This window comes from Lepisosteus platostomus, chromosome 13 (genome assembly GCF_059453375.1).
Source record: "Lepisosteus platostomus isolate fLepPlt1 chromosome 13, fLepPlt1.hap1, whole genome shotgun sequence".
Classification (NCBI taxonomy): domain Eukaryota; kingdom Metazoa; phylum Chordata; class Actinopteri; order Semionotiformes; family Lepisosteidae; genus Lepisosteus; species Lepisosteus platostomus.
The window spans coordinates 39,595,017-39,608,021 of NC_142623.1; positions in this window are offsets into that span (position 1 = coordinate 39,595,017).

The window sequence follows — 13,005 nt, forward strand, 5'->3', positions numbered from 1 at the left end:
TGTAACACTACGGGGATTCATGTGGACACATCAGGTTGGCCCCCCACCATTGGGGTCTCAAACCCGGGCCTCCGGCATCACTCAACAGAAACCCAGCCTCTTGAGCTAAAGAGAGATCTCCCTTCAGCCCAGCGGCTGCGGTCCCTGCTATTCACAGGGAAGGGCGGTGACGACACCGCTCTGGTAAGCCAGCTCAGCTCTCGCAAGCAATGGAGGCCGTATGCGTTACAGTCCTTTGTTTGAGAGCATTACCATTGCTAAGAACTTGTGACTTGAAAAGCTGAGCAGTTGACAACTTGTCAGATCAAACTACATATGATCATAGGAAAGATTTCAAATGAGAGGAGCCCACACAGCCCATCTAGCTTGTTTGGTTGTTGTTTGCTAATTGTTCTGACTCTCGTCTCTATCTGTTTCTGGAAAGAAAGCCCAGAAACAGATGGAGTACATAAATGCACTTCCAGGCAGTTTCCATTGGTGTCCTCTGATTAATGTTTCCCTATTGGTTTTGAAAAGTCGCTCGACAATTTCACAAATTTACTAAGTATTTGAGAATCTCGATCGTTTCTGCAAATTAGGAAGAACCGTGGTCCTAATAAACATTCCTGTAGTACTCCACTAACTACTTCGCCCACATTTGAGAATTCAAATTCATTCCCCTTATCCTTACTCACAGTTTTCTATCCATTAACCAGTTCCCAAACCAAAGACATGCATTACCTTAAATGTTAACCACTTGGACATCTCGTGTGTCCTTACGTACAGTTGATAGAAATCCACTGGGTCTTGGGCATTTATCTTGGGCGTTTTTACCTGCAATATCTCGATGTCTTAAGTTTGTGTGTTCATGTGGGCCTTGTCTAGTTGCTCCAGTTTCCTCCCACAGTCTAGGGACATACTTGGACATTAATTAGCTTCTGGGAAAATTGGCCCTGGTGTGATTGTGTTCATGTATGTGTCTGTCTGTGCACTGTGATGAACTGGCATCTTGTCCAGGATGTATCTTGCCTTGCTCCTGTAGCTGGCAGGGTTAGACTCTGGCTCCCCACTGACCCCATACTGGATAAAGCAGTTTAGAAAATGGTTTGGTGGATGATATTGAACACAGTACTTTAACAGTTTCCTCACCTTTATTTACCATGGTCTGCATTTTCTGTCCTTCTTTGCTACAACAAAACTAGAGCAATACAGGCACTCCATCTTCTAGGTTTTTCTGCCAAACCGAGCAAGAAAGCAAAGGCATGGCCTTTTATTTCAGTTTCCAAGGCTGATGTCACTGATGGATTTTTCTCAGTCTATGTGAGGGAAATTAACATTTCCCATAATTATGTCTTCCTTAAGACATACATTCCTGATTTTATTCCATAAAATTATTCCAAGACTGCATTATAATCGATATCTGAATTTGGTGGTCTGTAGTCTGCTCCCAATGCTGTTTCTTTTGAATATTTTTCTAAGTACCCATACAGGTTCTGATCCTTAATTCATCTGTTTCCTGTGCCTGAATGCTCTTATTGATATATAGTTCCATGATTCCACTTCTTGTTCCTCTCCTGTTTCTTTGAAATGCTAATGCTGTATCCCTCAGTATCACTTTCTGCTAGCCATGTTTCTATGATTACAGTTACCTCATAACTGCATGCTAATGTAGTAGCTTCTGTTTCTTGCAATTTATTCAAAATACCTCTGATGTTTAGGTATAAGCACTTACCTATAATTACCTCTTTCTTTGACGTTTTGTTTCTCTCTTGGGGTCTGTTTTGATTCTACTCCGTATGTATCTCCCTTGTATTTATGTATACTGTATATGAGACAGTATATCTCCAAGATACCCAAAAAGTGTGAGGATATTTATAGTTGGTATGTCGGCTTTGTTATTCTATTTTTGCAGAATGTCAGAGTCACCAGACTTACCAGAGTACTGACAATTTTTTAATGATATACAGTATAGGTTTCTGTTTCTTTTATTACTTCTAAATAAACAATTAGGTGTTTGCACACTTTCCTCTTTCTTTCATAATCTTCCAATCTTCAGACCTGTCACAGCCCATTAATAGTTTGCAGAGGCTTAGGCAGTCATTTACAGGCAACGCCACTCTCATCCAGAGCCTTAGTCCGACTGAACCTCCCTCTCCTCACAGCTGTTGGTCCCCAGTGCTCTTTATCACTGCAATGATTCTGAAAATGGCTTTTCAGGGTGAGCCAATGCACCACTGCTCAACTGCATAATCATGTAGGTTTTTGGAATGCCATCATAATGCTTTATTAGAGAAATATTTCTTTAAAATGATGGAGAGTTTAGCAGTTGCAAAGCAGATGTCTTGGTAATATCAGACATCCACTTGCCTTTCTTTTTTCCTGTGAGGCTGGGGTTCAGCACATTGATATGATAAGCAGCAGGTTCAGGTTAGGTCCCTAGGCTGATTGTTTCAGAATTCAAAAATCTGGGTATATTTGGCCCAATCATAGTCCATCGAGAAAGGAAAATTGCTAGCTCTGAGGTCCAGTGCAGACAATAACAACAAAAACGTTATTGCTTTTCCTTTTTTAGACAGCTCCTTCAGATTGACTCCTAGCCTTCTAGTTGTATTAAAAATAGAAGCATTCTCAGCAGATGTTGTTATTCAATCTAGCAAGTTTGTAAGTTTCCACTGCAGCAAGATGGATGCGATTACAACCCTTCAGAAAAGAACATGTCCTTTCTGAATAAGTGACAGAGAACAGACAGTAACTCAAACATATCTTTGAGGTGGCATGATTACTGCCCAGTTCAGATGTGGTTTGGCACAATATATTTTTTCTTACAACGTTTATTTTTTGTTCATATTTCACCCTCATGACAGGCCAGTTGAACACTTAGAGCAAAAATGGGACACTACTTTAAAATAGTCACAATTCTAATTCTTCTAACTCTGCTTAGGGTGATGTCTGCACTTTCAGAAAATGCGGAGCATGATAGCAGAGTGAAGAAAAGGGCCCTGTAGGTTTAAGAAACAAATTTCTTTCTGTTGACATTCTGCTTTTATGACTTGGAAGAAGAGATTCTGGAAAAAGGACATTTTGTCCTGACGTTGTCTGACTTAAGGACACGCTGTACACAGATAAGCTACTGTGCCTTCACTTCCCGAATTAGAAAAAGAATCATTGTCAAAGGAGCAGAAAGCATCAAAAAGCAGATTAATATCAGGTATTAGAACTTTTAGCACCAAGAGGGCTCCTTGTAATTTTATGAGCATTAGTGAATTTGTTTTATGTGAAATTTGTTCTGCTTCTTCCAGGTGTTTCACTATCTTCTGCTTTTTGGCATGGGGAAGGGGAGTATTTCGAAGGTTTCTAAACACGTGATTTAAAAAAATATTTTGTGGGTTTCTTAAGGACTGCTGCAGGCAGAACTATATTTGTATTATTTCAACGTCACCTACTATCATTGTGATAAACGTTAGACGTTTCCTTGTTGTTAGTACATTGTCATTTTATACTGTATAATACAATTCTTCTGTGCCCTTCTACTAAAAATACCCTATAAATGTTCATCATGGTTAATTTTTCATGGTTTTTTTTTGCACCTTTAAACTGTGGTATTGTGGTTTAAAACATGGTACTTATGTAAAAAGTATTAGATAAGTTCCCCATTGAAAAGCTTCACAGAGATTCCTTCACATTATCAAAGTCACCACCTGTTATGGTATTCATAAAATAGCTTTCTACTTTAAGTATGGTGTGAGGAATTTCTTGGGTGAATATCTTATTCTAATCATAAATAATATTTCCTCTATTTGTCTTTCAGTATATTATTCAGATGTCTGCAAAGTTCCTATTTGAAATGAGATTTTCATTGAACTTGGCTCCTCCACCCTGCAGCTCTTTACAAACCAAGCATAGAGGAAAGGTGTCCTTTGAAAGGCACAGACACATTGTTTGGTATGCCGTGCACTTGATCAGACAATTGCCAGTCCCTCAGATGCCCCAGTGGACTTCTAGTCCAGATTCTGTTTGTTTTGGAGGTGTTCAATTCATTCATTGCTGGGAGGTGGGATAAGATGGATAACTACTTTGTAATAATGGCTCCATAGATACAATGATTCTTTGTTATGCCCAAGCTAAATTAATGATGGCTAACTGCAGACAAAGACTTACATATTGTACTAAAATCACATACAGTATACAGGCAACCGAAGTTTGAATCCAAGCACAGAGCAGAGAGGCCCCAAATCTCCTCCTCTCAGCTTGGGTGCAAAGTACATCATTTCTTTGGGACTAACTGGGATTGAACTCTGAACACTTTCATTACTGCTCAGTGCCCTATCTCCAAAACACAATACAAAAACGGTACATTCAAAGTTTTCATAGTAAGGGTTTCTGAAGATCTCTACATTCAACAGGGCACTGCATTTTATGATCCTTTGACCTGTGCTTCCTTTCTATAATGTGTCTTTCTTTCATATAGCTAAGAAAGCTTATAAGCTTATTGTGGAAAACGAAGAAGAGCTCTTGTTTTAATGGCCAAGCAAAAGCAGGTAATGATGTTTCTTGAAAGAGTTTTATATAGCTCAAAATCATTTCACATCTCAAGGCTTTTAAATACTATACATCAGCTGCCTGACATGACGTTGTTCATATTTAGATAATTAAAATGTACAGTAAATATATGTTAAGAGGCTATATTCTAAGCATACTCCTTGTTACATCTTAAATGCATATTTGATGTTCTAGAAGTGATTTACTTGCATATATAAGGAAATCATTGTTTTCCATATAAATAATGTAAACGGACATTCTCAGACTTTTGACAGAAAATCTTCATTTACACAATGCATGGTTTACAAATCATTTTTGCTAATTAAATTTAGTATCCATAGTACTGCGCTAATATCCCCAGAGAGTGTTGACAGCAGAATATAATTGAAATGATCAGGAAAATAATTACAACACATTAGCCTGTGGAAATAAGGTTAATGTTTTTTTTAAGTATAGAAATAATGCAGACTGTCTGACCCTATGCAGATAGTATAATCCAGAAGTAGGTGGAGCAGGACAGCAGGGAAAATACGTAGAGGATCAGGACGGGTTGACAGAGAGGGGGGCATGACGGCGGCGATCTGGGGCTCAGGGAGCGTGGCAAGGGCAAACAATCCAGACAGTCCAACGGGGGAATCCGGGGCGGAGTCCAGAGTCCAGGAACCGGGAGATCCATCCAAGACAGACCAAGTTAAAATCCGGAATGGGATCCGGATCAGGAACAAGAAGTTAAAAGAAAGTAACGAGGCCAGGCGCTCCGAGCCCCGGACTCAGATGGTCAGGACGCCGTGATGAAGCCTATGCTGTCGGGTCTCTCCTGGACCTGCTGGCAGGCGGGCTTCCGGGCGTCCATCTTCCAATGCTGAGCCTGGAATAGCAAGAGCTTGTGCACGTAATCAACTAAAATACGAAAGGGTCTGAGCGCCCTAAAGAGGAGGGGTGAAGATTGTGACAAAAGCACTGATTTAGTTCAGTGAGATTGTGATCGAACTATCTGATATAGTTCAGATCTGATATAGTTCAGATAGACATCTTCTGATTAAAGCAGAAGTTTGCTTAACCAATAGAAATTTATTAAGATTGAAGTTTTGTTTTCTTTTGGAGATTTAAGCTCTTTTTAATCCTCATCAGGTAAATGTATAAAAGGTCAACTGTGACTTTTCTTGTTGGAACCATCCTACTAATTGAAGGGAGGGTGCTTCTCTTTGGCTGAATATACAACAAACTCTTCTACTCAACAAAATGTTTCCATTGGATTTTTACTCTACAACATCATCAGGAATTCAATGTGTGGGAATTAGAAATCACAGTTTAGTTGTAATAGTTGTGTTTTGTAGGGCCTTCAGAATCTCTTAATCTGCCCCTGAATACAAAATGTAAACATTCCAATTAAATATTGTTCTTCACAAACACAGCAAAATATGTAACTGATGGAGCCACAAAATAAGAATGATAGAATTGCATATGAACTTGTTTTGTTTTCCCCTGCACTATGTATTATCTGCAACTTTCTATAATAAGGTATTTTGCTGCATTAATCATGATTCTGGCAATTATGATATTTGTTAGGTTTGAAACTGGTCAAATATAGTTATTATTTTGGAGAACTACAATGTAGTTATAAAGCTATTACTTTGTTCTTACCTGTATGATTTTATTATTGCTGGCTTCTTATATTATTTAATCTCAGCAAACAATATTTATTTTTTAATAACAGTTGATTTTATTTTACCAATACTTCATGGAGGTACTAACTTTATATCATATACTACAAATTCACTCACAACATCATTCTATTTATGTCTTTAAATAATTTATAATAATAAATAATTTTAATAATTAAATGCTATTGGTTCCAGTACTCATTTCATGTGTTTCTAATTCTTCTCTGTGCATATGTATTATAGGTAATATTAATACATACTGTATAAGAATACATGTGAAATATATCTAGAACTTAAACAAAAGAGAACACACTATCTGATGATAAAAAAAAAGAAAATCAATAAGTAGAAAAGCAAATTTAGGGAACCATCTTAGAAACCAAGCATCTTGTATTTAATGCTTCATTTCTTAATGTGTCTTAAGAGCAGCTGTAGTATTAGTAGAGTCTAGATTAGATTAGGGCAGGTTATGTGTATGTTGTTAATGTTTTGTTGATGTTGGTCCCTTGATACCTGGCAGTACTAACTTATTCCATTTGGTTTTCTGGGGCCTGTACTCTCACTAGGAGCTACCCTTCTCCTCTTTTCTCATTTATTGACTTGCGTTCCTGTTCTGCGCTGTGTGCCTATGGCTTCCGCCTCCGAGGGTGAGGCTGTCATGGCAGCCAGCACACGGTCTGCCAGACCTCAAGGGGTAAACACAGGGATTGGCTGCGTCCAATTATTTCCTTTTCTTCCCTCCCTTGCCTCGTACATTTTCTAAATGATAACCCTGATCTTGGCATGCTGCAGCGGCAGAAAGGATTGGGTTGGCTGGACAAGCTGCAGCTGAAAAAATGTTGGCACTGTGTTGGGAGACTCTGCATTCCCTCCGCTGGCAGCTTTGGATCCTGTCCTGTCTTGCAAGTGTTGGAGGGAGCAGCCACGGGGACTTTCATTGCAGCACCTGTCATAGTTAAATCACAGTGTTTCTCCCATCGCTGTCTGATTCTTGCTTAGCTGCCCTTTGGTTGGGAGCTTATCAGTGCCACTGATGACAGTTTGGCGGAACTGGGTCCTGCTGTACTGGTTTGGTCGGCTTTTGAAAGTGTAGAACTAACAAAAAAGGTTCACCAAAAACTATTTTATTCGAAGAATATGTAAGGCAAAAAGTTTTTTTGGCCTATGAAGTTGCACCACCATTTAAGCTCATGCTAAATAGGACAATTCTTAAAATAACTCTGTTTATATATATTTTAAACAAATATGCGCACCCAACATCAGATGCACAAGGAAGGAAAAGTCAACATTAGGGGAAGATGGCTCAACTTAAATCATCTCCACTAAATTAATTTCCCTTTGAAATATGTGCGGGGTCTTATGGGATGCAAAGTAAAACATCTGTTAACATTAATTTTGCATTTAAATGCTACTCAACAATTCCTCTTGTGACACCATACATCAGTGTATAAAACATTTACCATCGCTAGCAAAAGGTACGTCAAGCACAGAAAAACAGCAATGGTTATAGAAACTTGATGAATGAGGAAAGAAGGAAAGAGGACATGTTTTTGCAGTTTGTACTTCTGAAAACCTTTAACTCTCCTAGTTTGAATGCAGTTACATTTTTTCTAATAGGTAATATGGAACATTTGCAACATCCAAACTTATCACTCAAACAGTATGCAGAGCTATGTTGGTTTCTCTTTGTTGTTTTATTAAAAAGGTAATATCCCTTTTCCTGTTACAGTATTCTGAAGGGCTTATACCAAAAATGTATTTCTTTTTAATTTACATCAAGGAACAATCATTTTCTTGTTCTTCAAAACAAATATTTGTGCAACTTACTCTTTTCTTAATCATAATCTAACACTCCTTACCATAGGTTCTGGTATGGCTGTAGTCAGAGTGCTTATATATAGTAGCATGTAGTGCAGAGTACCATTTTTGCAAATGTTAATTCAAAGGAGAGAAACTGAAATTAGCAATGATCCAATTAATAAACACAGCTACAGTTCATTCTACAGTAAAATGTTCCTTTTTATAATCCTTAGGTTTAAATACCATTCAAAATCATTCTCAACGTCTAAGGACGACTAAAGCTAATTATCTGTTGGTACTGCTCATTTATGATCTAGGAAGCATGGATGATGGGCTATAATGCAGAAATGAGCACCAGCATATCTGAAACCACAACACTGATGGTGTCACAGCCTGGTGTTCTGCTTGGTGCAATCAGATGAGTTATCATCAGCAGTACCATTAGTAGATCTTCAGTACTGACTAAATCATGCAGATCTTTCATCTTAAAGCCAAATTACCTTATACAGATCTTAATGAAGCAAGTCGCCTAAAAAACTCTTCCTAAGAAAAAACCTGGGGTGTTGTAAAAACTTTTTTAGGATTTTTCAAATTTTCAAAGGACTTGCTGTCACGATCGTAAACCCCTCCTCTTAAGGACGCTCCAGCCCTTCCTTGTTCTATACTCATCCTTTGCACCTGCCTCCAGTTCCTGCCCCCCGTCCTATAAAAGCCAGGCGTTCCTGCCAATCTGGGCTCAGCTTTGGAAGAAGGACGCCCGGAAGCCCGCCTACCCGCGAGTCCAGGAGCGACTCGGCGGCATCTGTTTCTACAGTGTCCCGACCTTCTGGGTCCGGGACTGGACGCTCCAGTTACTCCCTTTTACTCCCCCGACCCTCCGCCGGATCCCGCTCCGGCTTTTAACTCTGTTTGTCCGTCAGGATGGATTACCCGGTCTTGGACTTTTGCTACACTCGTGCACTTGCCTCGGACTCCCTTGGACTTTTGCCTCGGCCACACCTCCCCCGAACACCAGCGCACCGTGGACACGCCCCCTGTTTTCTTTCCAGCCTCCTTGCATGCTTTTTCCCCCGTTTTTTTCCTCACTCCTCCCCGGATTGTGTTGTCTGCATAGGGTCCTGAAAGAACGCTTCGTGACACTTGCATATCCTTTGTTTTTATGACTTCAAGAATTTAATTATAGTTACAGCAAATGTTAATTGAATTAGAATATAGAATAAGAATGATAGATTATAGAGTGCAACAAAATTAAGCCTGTGTTGGGGGTCGAGTGAAGGTCTGATTAAGAATAAGAGTTTTTTCAACCACAGAAAAAGTTTGGAAATTTCCTTTCTGCAGGGAATTTCAAATTTTGCATTGGTAGGTCTAGGTACATAGACCTTAAAATAAATGTTTAATGTAGCGGAGGGAATATTCAGGTTTTTAATTTACTTCGGAAAAAAAAAACTAGAACAAACTCGACTCGCAGGACAAACTTTAATCATTGTGGTCCATATTCTCAAGTGCGAAGAATTCTCAAGGGATTTTTTTTTCTTTCAGATCCCTAGGTGGTGCAGTATTTCTCACAGTACTGAGTAAACGGTACATTGATCAAAGCCAGAAGAACTTTAACAACTTTTTCTCTCGAATCCAGATTGTTTTCTGAAACACAGGCGTTGCTACTATAATGGCAAATAATAAGTAACAATAGATAATAAAAATAAACTTTATTTTAGCTTGAATCTTTCATGATGCATCATCCTAAGGCCCATTTTTACAATGTGCAATGCTGCAAAGCCTCAGATTTCTTAACAAATAATCAACTGCTTATTAATTTTTGACATCTCTCAACATCTCTTCTATTCCTGTTCATTGAAATAAAATGTAATATTGAAGGATAAGACACTTAACTTCAAAGCAGTCTACAGAATTTTGTCATTTTTCTTCATGGTCATTGTTTAGAGCACCAATTTGATTCAACTGGTATTTAACTTCATGTTTTATTTATTTAATCTGCACTTTCCTTTAATATGTATTAGATACTTAGATATCACAGGGAAATGTGGGTAATAATATAATATGGGTGACAAACAAGATGGAGCAACAGAGTCTTTAGCACCTTGTCATATTGGAAGACAAGCAGAGGACTGATGACCTGATTCAGAGCTCCAATCACCAATTAACCTTTTTATTGTTTTATACAATTAATGAACAGGAAGATCATAGCGTTGATATAGTAGTACAGTACATCAGGAGAATTTCTGATACGTAGAAAATGACTGCCTAAGTGTTCTTATGACATTTCAATGTATACAACTTGAGTATATGTGCACTAAAGTCTTTTCCTATGCAAATACTTTCAATTCAAAAATATTCAAATAAATTAATCTTATACAGTATCAGGACTAATGCTGAATCTCTATTTGAGAACAAACTTTCATGTTAAAATATAAACCAAAACATTATTTCCTGTCTCTTGTAGAGGATTCCTGTGTAAAGCCCCAGTCCAAGGCATTTTCTGCTGGTCCCTATGACCCTGCAATGTAGAATGCTAAATACTCTAATTAGTTTTGAAAGCAAATGACATTTTTAAGACAGCCCGAATTTTAAGTTCAAAATCAATGCAAAGGCAATATGTTGTTTTCTTAATTGCCCTTGTTTTTAACGGTGTTCTAACTATTGGAAAAGGTGGGAGTTTGCTCTTACTATAATATGCTGCACTAAAAACTACAGCATTATAAAACATTTTTGACAGCTTATTAAAAAGTGGTCATAAGGGGCATGATGGAAAAGACAGCCCGCTATCAAATACCAATGTACTGTTTACAGCTTTCAGCAAGGGTCTTGACTGGTCATTCATTCTTATCTAGTGAGGTAATATTTTCCAGTCGTATCTCAATTCCATGACCTGTCATCTAGCCTTGGACTGCTGTATTCTCTCATGGTAAAATTCTTAATATCAGATTTTTAAACCCTAATAAATTTAGAATTTTATTCAAAATTTGTAAACAACAAATTAAATTCTACTTTGTTTATCTTTCAATTGACTGTTCTTTCCGGGACATCATATGCTTTAAATAGCGTATTACAGCAGTAGACGTACCTTACTTTATATGATTTGAAGAAGCAAATTGAACATCACTGTATCCTGCTGAGTGCATGAAAAATGTATATGTCACCACTCTCCTGGGCTGTATCTAAACATTTTTCTTTTAATTGTGCAACACATTTATTGAGTGTGTGTTTAAGAATTTTAAGCAATTTAGTTGGTTTTTCATCATCTAAGTTAATTTTGTCAGGTTTGATAATAAAGTCATGTTTTTATACTACACCCAAAGGGTGTGAATAATGTACCTAGGCTGGGTTTTACTGACATAGAATATGGAAAATTAACTCTCTTTTTTATCTACTTTAAATGAAACTAACAAGTAGCACAACGAATGAGTCTGTAAAGTGATTTTCTATTATTTATTTGATTTTATTAAGGCTTAGCTATATATCTATTTTAGAGTTCGGTTATTGACTTCAAAATCTTTTAGTAGGGGAAAACAATGAAAAAGTGCAGCAAACTACACCAAAGCACATTCCTTTTTTTATTTAAATAACATCCGCAGCCATTTACAAAACCCACTGTCATCTAATTTACTCTTGGAAGGTCTCTGAAAGATCTGGCTTTTTAAGCCTTAGAAAATTCAGAACAAAACAATTCAGCACCTGAGGGAAGCTTGTAACAAAACTTTTTTGTCATGGAAGAGATAATCTCTTCAAGTTTCTTCCTTGAAAAAGCATTAATAAAAAAAACAGCCCTGTTATGCATGAAAAACACAAAACTTCAGTTTGAGCAGTGAACATTTCTCGATATGACCACTAATCTGGCTATAATTTGAATAGGAAAAATCATGAATTTTCACTGAGAATTAACATAGGTGAATAAAAAGTCATTTTTTTAGAATGTTATTAATTGCAATGATAATTTAAATTTTAACTTACAGTAGTTGCATTTTTAGAACTTATTGAGTTTATCAGTACTGTATTTAGAGAAAAAATAAGAACTCACATATTTCAAAATGCTCAGTAGGATTATTTTCCATAAATATTAGATTTAGTATTCCCTAAAGAACTGTTTGAATTTATTGACTGCATGTTTAGAGTAGATAACCCTATGCATTCATTTAAAAAATAAACATGTAAACTGACATTTCAGTAAACTTGTTGCTAGTCAAATCCACATTTACAGAAATAGATTTTTTTAAATAAACGAGAAATGTGATCCAGAAGGAAGATTGACTGGAAAACGCATCCATCAATTCCTTTCCTCTCCATGCCTGTGAATGACTGGACTTATCTCACGCAAACCTAAAGACAGACAAATTTTAAATAATTGTGACTGCTTAAAATGCATTGAGGCTTTGAGGAAAAAAGCATCACTTTAGGCTCGTCTTTTAGGTAAACAAAAGTTGTATCTTATACAGTACATGTTTTGCATTAATGAGGATTGCGAGAATAGCATTAATAATCATTATTCTTTCAAAGTAGCTAATGGGATCATTTTCATATTTTTACAAGGGATGAGTGTCTCAATCTGTTCAGCACCAGATTAGTAATTTAATCATCATGATCTTACATATTTTGGTTTTTATTTCATCCTAATCGTCAAGAAAAATTCCATGGTAATTTCATTACAGTAAATAAAAACACATTCCAGTGCCTACAGAAGCCAGATGTAACATTATACTCCTTTTCAAATGGCCAGTAGATCTCAAATGTACCATATGGATGGTTACCTTCTGTGACTGAAGCTCTCACTTCTCTGGCCTAGAAAAGCATGCAGTACTTAATCATTTCATCTAGTTTCCTTTAGATAGGCAAGATCTAAAGTTTCTAATTAAACTTCTGTCACTAATACCTCCTCGTCCAATTCAGGGGCGCAGGTGAGCCTGAATATATGCAGGACATACATACTATGGTACCAAACCCGTATACTGTACAGTAGATCCATTCCCCCCCTGTGAAAACCTGACAGTGGACCCCTTCAGGTCAGACG